This window comes from Macrobrachium rosenbergii, chromosome 51 (assembly GCF_040412425.1).
Source record: "Macrobrachium rosenbergii isolate ZJJX-2024 chromosome 51, ASM4041242v1, whole genome shotgun sequence".
NCBI classification, from domain to species: Eukaryota; Metazoa; Arthropoda; class Malacostraca; order Decapoda; family Palaemonidae; genus Macrobrachium; species Macrobrachium rosenbergii.
This window is the reverse complement of record NC_089791.1, coordinates 38,046,034-38,057,382: the sequence shown is the minus strand read 5'-3', so window position 1 is coordinate 38,057,382 and position 11,349 is coordinate 38,046,034. Positions and strand designations below refer to the sequence as shown.

Below are 11,349 nucleotides of genomic sequence, written 5' to 3'. Positions count from 1 at the left end.
CTAAAGGACCTCATTCAAACTGGATGGTATCTACCGGAGATGTTATTCAAAAGTTACAAGCTTTCTTGGGCAAACAGTCCATTATCGCATCCGGATACTTGATAATGTGGACTGTTTGTCCGAGAAAGCTTGTAACTTTTTGTGAATGAATACTCCATTAGATACTACAACCAGTTTGAATAAAGTCCTTTAATAATATATATATATATATATATATATATATATATATATATATATATATATATATATATATATATATATATATGTGTGTGTGTGTGTGTGTATGTTAATAATATGTATTTAAGATAAAAGGGGTGGGTAAAGAACCCCTCCACAGCATTAGTCGCTCGTATATTCCCACAGAAAAATCAGCAACAGCCGTTGTTCCCACTTCCACCTTGTCTGTCCTTCCTTTCTTCCTGAAAAAACCTCTCTTCTTCTCCTCCTAACTCACATTTCCAAGGCGTCCTTCTCCTTTCTCTCAAGATTCTTGGACAGTTCAGTCACCACAACATTCATCTGTTTCCGTTCTCTTCATCTGACTAAACCACGTCATTACTTTAAGTCATCTTTACACCCACTCGAGCCTTTTAGTACAATTTTGTCACAGTTTATTTTATTTCTTACCTTTCAGCTCTCCTTACCTCAGATTCATTTTTGGATTTCGGGCGTCAGCTACTAACTGGCAGATTCATAGCCTTAGTACAGAGTGAAAGAAACTTGACAATAGTTGTGGGGGCTATGGTTGTGGCTATGGACAATGCCCAAGTAGTATGAAGAGCACGTCTTTCATTATTTGTTACGTAAATTTGTCGTGCGCGTATCTACACAATTCTGTATTCTATTGCAGTTGATAAAATATGGGCAGCACTGATGAAATCTGTACTCCAAAAATCCTCAGTTATTCTCCTCATTTGGTGAGGTGTATTTTTCTGAACGCCCATGATAGATGTCAGATCTGTTCATCGGTAGAATCCATCTTCATGGAAAAGCAAACTTTGAACAGAAATGTTGGAAGTCAGTAAGTTTCTCGCTATAATTCTTTTGGTGTTGGTGGGTGAAAGGGTGTTGGAGTGTGTGCTGTGATGGTGGTGGTGGTGGAGGAGGAGGAGAGGATGCTGGCTTTGGTGGGGGTGAAGGAGAGGTGGTGGGAGGGGGTGGGGTCAGAAGAGGATTATTCAAAGAGCCTCCAGCAGTTGCTACGTCGACTTTATGCAAACGCTTTCGAACAGCAGCTGCTCTTTGCAATTCCAGTTGATGTGATTTCTCTCTCATCCTCCCCACTTTCCCTTGCCTCTCTCTCTCTCTCTCTCTCTCTCTCTCTCAGTCCTTGTGTCACACTGACAACTCCAGCAGATCTCAACCGGAGAACCAGCGATCGATCCCTGGACCGGGAGAGGAAAGGAACGGCATGGGCATGACGTTTTCATAATGATAAATGACGCCCCCGATGACATTAGCAGTGACCTAGGCACCTGGTTGTTACTTGAATGGCATGGTTCGTGGCTGGATAAATGGAAAAATGAAGGAGTGAGAAAGAAAAGATCATTACTATGTGCGAGAATGTATACCATCTTATCACAGTTCAAAAGCAGGGACTCACAGGTAATCCTTTAACCCTTTCTCTCTCTTCTCTCTCTCTCTCTCTCTCTCTCTCTCTCTCTCTCTCACACACACACACACACAGTGTATAGGTTAACATATTAAAGTCTTCAAAAGATAATTATTTGCCTGAATAATAAACTGGATGAGTAAACTGTAAAGGAAATTGGCCGAGAATAACGATAACATCTCATGTGTAGACATTTATGAACTGAGTTTTCCTATTTTATAAGCAACAAATTTGAATACTTCTCCTATGTCAAAATACCCGATATAATAGGTGATAAGTACCATTTTGTAACATACCTTGCAACTTACGTATGTACAAATATTAAGCCACAATATCGTTCATTATCTAGTTCAGTATACCTCAGGAACAACTTACACCTTAGGGGAATTATAACTGATGCGTACTTCGTCACCGGCAGGATTCGAACCGCTGCCTGGTTTAGAAACAACGATAGACAGTGACTTTGTCCACTGAGCCATCACAAGGGGTCAATATTACTGAGGTAGCGTGAACTGGATATTAAACGATATTTGTGGTTTAATATTTGTGAGTATGAAGGAGAAAAGTCACTCGCGGATAAGTGATAAGAACTCATACATATGTATATAAGTACGAGTATATATACATACATGAAACTATTCATGAAAGGAAATAGCATGGGTATGTAACGAAACCATTTGAATCTCCCACCCCAGTTCTTTCAAGTTTATTCGTATAGACCTCGTTGTTTAACTCAAACCAGCCGAATTCTTATCGCTTCTGGTCCACTTTACCGATTTACATATAAATACCAGCGAAGTCGTTGCGATGGTCGGTGCGTCCTGGTGGTTGAACTTATCTTTTGTTTAAAAATCTGTGCACTGTGCCCTATCTCTTTCAGTCCTTATCTCTTGTTTTGTTCTTAACGGTTTTGTCGCTTGTCCCTCATTATGAAGAGAAGGGATGTAGCCATTTAGCAGCTGTAATTTGCTTATTAACAGTTATTTATTAATAGATGTTTGCTTATAAGGATGTGGTGGTATTAAAGCCGTTCTGTGTTATACAATGATTAGCTTTTGGGCTTAAAAAAAAAAAAAAGAATTGTATTCTGCATAAACTGTTAAATCATGAAAAAGATCGACCATACCATTTCCTACTCAAACTATTAACTCATGAAAAAGATCGGTACCATTTTCTTACTCAAACTATTAAATCATGAGAAAGATCGACCATACCATTTTCCTACTCAAACTATTAAATCGTGAAAAAGATCGACCATACCATTTTCCTACTCAAACTGCTAAATCATGAGAAAGATCGACCATACCGTTTTGCTCCTCAAGCTGTTAAATCATAGAAAAGATCGACCATGACGTTTTGCTACCCAAGCTGTTAAATCATAGAAAAGATCGACCATACCATTTTTCCACTCAAACTGTTAAAACGTGAAAAAAGATCGACCATGCCATTTTCCTACTCAAACTGTTAAATCATGAAAAAGATGTTTTTGTACTTAAACTATTAAATTATAAAAAAGATCGACCACACAATAAATGTTTTTTCTGCTCAAACTGCAAATTCATGAAAAAGGTCGATCATACAATAAATATTATTCTAATCAAATGTTAAATCACGAAAAATATCGATCCGGCAATAAATGTTTTTCTACTCAAACTGTCAAACCATGAAAAAGATCGATCATAGAATAATTTTGTTTCCACTTAAATCTTAAAACCATGAAAAATGTGGACCATACAATAAATGTTTCTGGCGTGAAGCCTTTCATTAGAAAATTGAGACAAAAGTCTTCAACAGCGCCGTAAGGAGTTAATCTCTTTATTTGTGTTTCTAACAAGAAGCCCCAGTTTTTATATTTATTTAACTTTTCTCATCACGCACTTTAATTTTCCTGTCCTTACTTTTTCGACGACTAGGTGTTTCCCTACTGTCATCTGTGCAAATATTTCCTTAATCTCGGTAGTCTTTAGATGTGTAGTTCCTGTTAGGAAGAGAAGATTGCATGGTGGACATACTGAAAGAATGTAGTAACTTTTAATTAATTTTAATCCATCTCTATCTGTTTGCTTAATCTCTTGGTCAATATCGCTTCATGATATCTATGATTGCTTAACGTCTCATGGTAAATATGAACTAACATTTGTAACCTACATTTGTTAACACATTATTTATCCTTGAAAAGTTATTTGTTAGATATGAAAGATGCAAAAACTTATCAAATGATGAAGACATTCTTTATTCTGGCGCTATTTCTTATTTAGGATAGTGGTAGCTCTTATAAACTGGTGGTCGGAAATCAAGATATGCTGTGCCAAAAGAATTCTTATTTTGACGTTTCACGCCAGTCCTGTTTTGGAAGTGTATAATGGAAAATAATACTTTGTAGAGAAACTGTACGCCGTAAATGAGACTATAATTGCGTTACATTGCGCAGATTAAAGACACGATAAGACAAACTGCCTATAATTCAAGTACGCACAAACTTGCTCACTGACATTTTAGTTAAGTGATTATTTCATTCATTCATATTCAGTGTAGCATGGAATGACTTTAGGATGATCTGATATTTTCTAGAGGTCTCGATGAATTTCTGAGCGAAAAGAAATAGTAGGAAAACTTTTCCGTTCAAAAATAACTAATGAGTTAACTTATAATTAAAAGAGGGGATTGAACTGCAGACCGATGTGCGTGTACACGCACACTCCCAGGCTCACACAGTCATAACTGCACATGTACGTATTATCATTTATAATCTTATTAACTGTAAGTAATCATATTCATTAAGAACTTTCAAAATAATGTAATTGAAGAAATGAGGAATACAAGGTATAATAACCAATTTGACAGGAATTGCTCAAACGGAGCGGCCAGCTGCTTAGAAGGAATAGTTTGATGTTGAACTGTATTCTGAACTGTATTCATAACAGATACAAGTACAAAATGCCCCGAAGTTTCTTCGGCGCAATCGAGTTTTCTGTACAGCGTATAATGCTGTAGAAACTCCCAGCCACGGCCTATGAAACTCTCAGCCGCGGTCCATGAAACTTTCAGTCACTGCTCGGTGGTGGGCTGCGTTGTTGCCACCTATAGCGGTACCAGACGCACGATCATGTCCAACTTTAACCTTAAATAAAATAAAAACTACTCAAGCCAGAGGGCTGCAATTTAGTACGTTTGATGATTGGAGGGAGGATGATCAACCAACCAATTTGCAGCCCTCTAGCCTCAGTAGTTTTCAAGATCTGAGGGCGGACAGAAAAAGTGGGGACGGACAGACAAATAGCCATCTCAACAGTTTTCTTTTACAGAAAACTAAAACATACAAATGATACTGATAGTATTATTAAAGCTCGAATCAACGAAAAGCCGGAAACAGTGACTTTGTTTTGACAGTCAGAGATAAAACGCTCTTTTTTTTATGAAATTTCTATCGTCAGAAAACTACCGTGACATTTTGCTTTCACGTTTTGAAATAATTATTTCTTCGGCTATAACACCTGGAATCTAAAGTTCTTACGTGGGTTTGAGTTTAGTTGTAAAATGAGATATTCAACGAGATATTGGGTAGCTGAGGGCAACCAAAATCCTATTATTAAATTGTTATCTGCTTACGTGAATGGAGGTTTCTGTGCCTCTATTTATAGTTGCCTTACTATCTCCATTGTTACTTTAAGTTACCTATTTTCACAATGGTTAAATTGAAGAATACCAAGGATGTTTAGAAATTAACCATTAATAACACCTGTAAGGTGCATCTATTCACGCAATAATTATAATGGTATGAATAGCACATGTATGAATAATGAAAAGTCTAAGAAACTCCAACAGCAAGACACACTGTCCAATACTTCGAAGTATATTGGCACCAGAAAAATAGGCTAATTAAGCTTTACGAGAGCTTCGCTCACAATTCTATCGTTAATTATTTTTAGTTCCACATTTCCTGCATACAACTTTTTCTCATAACTTTCAAAGTTCTCACATAATTGTTTCAAACGAAATGCTTGCTTTACGCACACGTTCCTTAGCTGTTCAATGCATCTACTACCTGTTTCATTTTCTCAATAAAAATCTTGCGATAAATATTTCTTGGCATACTGATTAATCCTATGCCCCTATAATTATTAGAGTCCCCTCTGTCATTTTGGAACTTTTCATATATCCCTACGTACCTTACATCCATTACCTCAGCCAGATTTTCACAAATGCACCTCAACTTCTAACTCGCAATTCCTTTATTAACTCTTGGTGTCTTCCTGTTCTTCAGTCTCAAAACCTCTTCTCGAGAAGCTATCAACATTCCCATCCATGAGTATTCTTAAAATTACTCTACCCCTTTCTACTTTTGCGTCATTAACCTCTGTCAGTTTCCCATCTTTCCCATCCAGCAGTTCAACAAATTGTTAAATGAACCAATCCATTATTATATCTTCATCTTTTATTCGGGGATCTATTTACTATATTACCTTTCTCTCTGCATTTAATTCCGTGTAGAACAACCTTTTATTCTTCTTAGAGTACTTTCTAAGAATATCACTCTTTAATTTTCTTTCTTTCTTTCTCTCAGTTCCCTCTTGCCTATCTTACTATCTTACTGTACTCCTGTGCATTACCTTCATTTGTCTTCCAAAACCTGTACCTCAAATAATATATGATTTTCATTTACTATACGTCACATTTCATCAACCATCCATTTACTCTCTTATACCCATCCCTTATACCCCTATAACCACAATATTCCCTGTACTCTCTGATGCTGTGATTCTATCCGGAATTTGTCCGCAATTTTTCCACTTCTATGTCTTGAATGATGAGAAATATGTCCTGCCACTCCGCCTGCCACCATCACGTACATCAGCTTGTCCTTAGATCAGATCTGTAGTAGCACATAAGCAAACAGATTTCCTCGCCAGATTTTCGTCCTAAATTACGCTAATGATTGCCCTACTTTGAAAACCATGCATTTCAAGTGTTTAGGGTCCTTTCCAAACACATTCCCTTAGGGTACTCCCCGTTCTCAATTAATTCAGGAATACCATATCAACCAACAATACCATCCCTTTATGTGTCATCTACCTTTGCTGTTGATCGACTAACGCATCCAGACATGCAGCTATTCAGCCTCTCAAAAAAAAAAAATAAAAACGAAATTTTTCACTGAATTTCTCATTTCTGCCCCCACACAACACCCCCCTCCCCCTTAACCAACACACGTGCATACACAGGCACACACAGACACACATTATTATAATTTTTTCTCCTGACATGCTCAATGTTGCTCATAAGTTCCTCAAACTAGCATGTCTGCATTCTTTCCCTTGCACTCAAAATGTTCCTGACAGTTTAGGCTCTACCCATATCGTAGTTCAACATGGCGAAAGTTCCCAGGAGAGAAATGTTACAGATAGAGCATTTGTGGTAGTTCTGACTTCCTACCACGCAAGTCTTCGCACAAGGGCTGTTAAAGGTAAGAGTCTAGCGACTCTGCCTCTCTAGATCTGAATTGTGGTTTAGCCTTTCCGTTAGCATTGTACAGCTCATCTTACCAGTCCATCATGTTGCCTCAGGTGTCGGTTCGTTCGTGCTAATTCTGAACCCTCTACAAGATATCTTAATCCCTTATGAAGCACATTGCCACAATTATGGGCTGCCTTTTTACAAGGCGTTGTGGTAGCTGACTAGTATAATCTAAATCGAACACCACCAACCAACGGCCTCGGTGTCACTGGTTGGAAATGTATTTTTCGTTGTGGGCTGCCAAAGTACGGGATGCCCTAGAGCAAGAGTCCATGCCAGCACAAGGCTGGCTCACTCTAAAACGAACGCACAAACCGGCTGCCTGGGAGCATAACCCCGCTATGGCCTAAGGCCAGCTTCAACTAGAAGGAAAAGTTCTTCGGATCACTACCGAAACTACGATATTTGGAACAAGTTGCAACTACATTCAACGGACGTAGTGCTTTTAGAGATATGAAAAGAGTGCGGCAGAAAATGTATATCTTATTAAGGCATTAGATAAATGTGCGATGACTTAGCTCATTCATTAAAATGTGTAATCATTTTGCCTTGTTTATGAGATCTTCAATAGTATATATGTCCTGACTCTTTCCATATGTATATCACTCATAACCTCTCTTGGAGATTTATTGCATACACTCACTGAGTGGAATAGACAGATAGTAAGAAAAATAGAAGCACAGGCTACTGTGAATAGAAAACATAATTTGCCGCAGTTTTCTGTTAGTTATTTTACATAACTAACATTTGCAAATTAATAGTCCCACTGGCTTTATTCCATACGGACGTGTGCATGTTATGAATCATAGCAATAGTTAATGACCGAAACCCTCCGTAACAAATATCCGAAATTGTAAATTTTAATTTAAAAAAAAAATTACGTTTAGTTTATAATTGAAATTCAAAGCATTTGATGAAAATTGTATTTAAGATGAATAAAAATCGTAAATTCCCAAGAAACGATAACGATGAGAAGGAAAAACTAACGAAAGTATTCAAATTGGCCATACTTAAGCAAATGGCCTTGAAAAAAAATATCATAGCCATCACTAGAAACTGATTCCATCAAAACGTGTAAAAGGAAGACGAAAATGATCCTTTCTTAGAAAAATAATAAAATAATCGAGAGTAGTCTTTTCTGGCCGTCAGTAGAAAGAGACTTCCCTCGAACATCAAAATGTCTGAGGCAACTTTGCAACACGGAAACAGCCCTTTGATCATCCCCATAGACCGGAGCAATTTCATTACTTCCTTAGCTGAGGTTGAAGCAGAGGTCCGCAGAGGCGTTAAACCTCATCAGAGGCCACATACGCGAGAGGGATTAAGATAAAGGGAGAAAGGAGTCGAAAGCGGAGGTGTCGAGTAACAGACTACATACACACAGACACACACACAGACACACACCCACATGTACATTCATATTTAGAATGTCTGGGATTCTGAGCGTACCTCGTACCTAAGAGGATTGTCGCGTCCCTAAGATCTGCTTGGGAAGTCGGCAACAAAAAGTCTTCAAAGGTGTTTAGTGACGCATTTTCACAAGAGCTCTCGCAAGAAATAATACTCGAGAGAACAGAAGAAAATCCTCGCCACAGAGCAGAGATTCTGGTTTGCACATTTTTATGTTTTTAGTCTTGGGAAATCGAAATGATTTACTTTTCGTTTCCGAGTGAAATGATTCCTTACATGCATCTTATGATGCTTAAAGTTTTAAATAAGAATCTTGTGTGAGGATATCAGGCTAAAATTATATATTTCTTTTTATCGACTGACGCTGATATTTTAATTAAACTATTAAATGATAATCCTTTCGAATTGCCCGGACGAGAGACCCTCTCTTTTTTTATAAAACAGAATGTTTAATTTCCCTGTACGCTCCAGATAATTTTCTAGATACTGATTATGTATATGATATCCATGAGTCCCCAAAATATAGATCATTTTCTTTAAAGCACACAATCACATATAATACACACAGACACAGACACACACCTCAAACCCTCGTATATATATATATATATATATATATATATATATATATATATATATATATATATATATATATATATATACATTACCCACATAGCGTCTCATCTTCTCCTCTTTGCCATTTTCTTAATGTTTTTATCTCTGGCAGCCCATTTCGAAATGGAAATAAAAGAAGGCTTTTAGCCTAGGAAGGATTCAAACTCACCAGATAATCCAGGAAAACAGGATCTCTGAATTAGCATTTGCAGCACAGTGCCACTATAGGTTTGCATTCATAAGCTTATCCAAAATACAGTAGAGTGAGGATGCCGAGTCATGGTCATGGTTAACACCTAAATATATATAATTTATATAATATATATATATATATATATATATATATATATATATATATATATATTACATATATATATATTATATATATATATATATATATATATATATATATAATATATATATATATATATAATATAAATACATATAAAACTTGATATAGGCGTGACTGTTTGTACACATGCGCATGTGCATAATGAAATCATACAATTGCGACCTTGAAGACACATATCACCAAATAAATATTTTTTATCTTAATGTACTAAAATCCAGTCAAACGGAATAGTTTAAAAATATAAATAGCATTGTATAAAAGTGCAATACTTATGTATAAAACACACTGACACTGACATAACTAGTCTATGTATACATCCTTGACTTTGGGCGTTCACAGTTTCCCGGTATGTAATTTTTTATGAAAGGTTTCTTTCTGGAATCCATCTTTCTCTGCGCGGGAGTACTTTTGCCCTAGACTAGGATGATAAGTGACACTGGGAGCGGTGCCAAAGCAATTGCCTCAAAGACAGTTTGATGGAGACAGATCTCCGCAACAGCTTTTGTTTTGTTTGCCGTTTACCGTGCGTTATCTTTTTTGCTTCGGGAGCTAAGATTGCCTTTTTATCCGGTCGAATATCTTGCGTGTTTGGAAGTTGTTTTCACTTACATGTTTATTCTCTAGCTGCCTGCACGTCTGAATATGTTCTTATAAAATGGCATTTATCTGTCAGTCTGTCTGTCCGGTTGAAAAGTTCATGGCAGATACCTTCTGAGGGTTTAAAACTGTTGTCTTTGATTATATAAATTAGAGATTTTCAATTAATCAAAAGCTAAAGACACAAACGCACGCACATATGCACATCCTCACACACAGATATATATATATATATATATATATGTATATATATATATATATATATATATATATATATATATATATATATATGTATATATATATATATATATATATATATATATATATATATATATATATATATATATATATATATATTTATATATTAATATATATATATATATATATATATATATATATATATATATATATATATATATATATATATATATATATATATATATATATATTATATATTTATATATATATATATATATATATATATATATATATATATATACCTATATGTGTGTGTGTGTGTGTGTTTATAAGTTATGTCTTTATAATACGGGCCAAAAAGTCATGATAATGGTCCGCAGGCTTCCACTGATTAAATGGCATTAATTATGTGAAACATCCAGCAAAAAGTTTAAAACATTAAAAATGCAGGTCATAGCGAATAGCTACAAAATAATTTAATGCGCAAGTCTCCCGTCGCCCCCCGAAAAAAATAATAAAGCCCTTAGAAATAGTTAAATTCAGACACCTCATAAATTATGGGAATTTGCCTTGACATCCTGCACCGAGATCGCTGTAAAACTAGACTTCAAACTTAATTCAAATGCAACATTTTTACATGTACAAATAGGGATAATTAGCAGGCCGCAATTTCGGAATGAATCACGTGGCGCAGAAAAATTCTGCCTCATGTATGTCACCGCCGAATCATAAATTGTGAGTCAGCGAGACGAAATTAGGAAAGTTTTATCATTTAGTATAAAGTCAAGTAAAAGGAAAAAAAAAACTTTGAGGACAACGCCGGAACTTTTAATTCATTATACATTTTCCGTATGTGGTTCTATTAGTCTTGTTCAATTAGGGATGGAAGATAAATGCATCACTGTTTTCATATTTCAGTTTGATTACACGAGCCTTTTAGATACTGGTCTGAGCTTCTGTTTTCATTAGACGATGAAACGAAATAGGAAAAAAGTTGAGAGGCAATATGCAAACGAATAATGTTGCAATTAAGAGAGACTGACATATGTCA

General features: G+C 36.0%; 1 long non-coding RNA gene across 2 annotated transcripts in view; it reads right to left on the bottom strand.

The window, feature by feature from the left end:
* LOC136833327 (uncharacterized) overlaps window positions 1-11,349 on the bottom strand; it is a 326,360-nt gene that overhangs the window by 260,739 nt on the left and 54,272 nt on the right. The window lies entirely within an intron of this gene.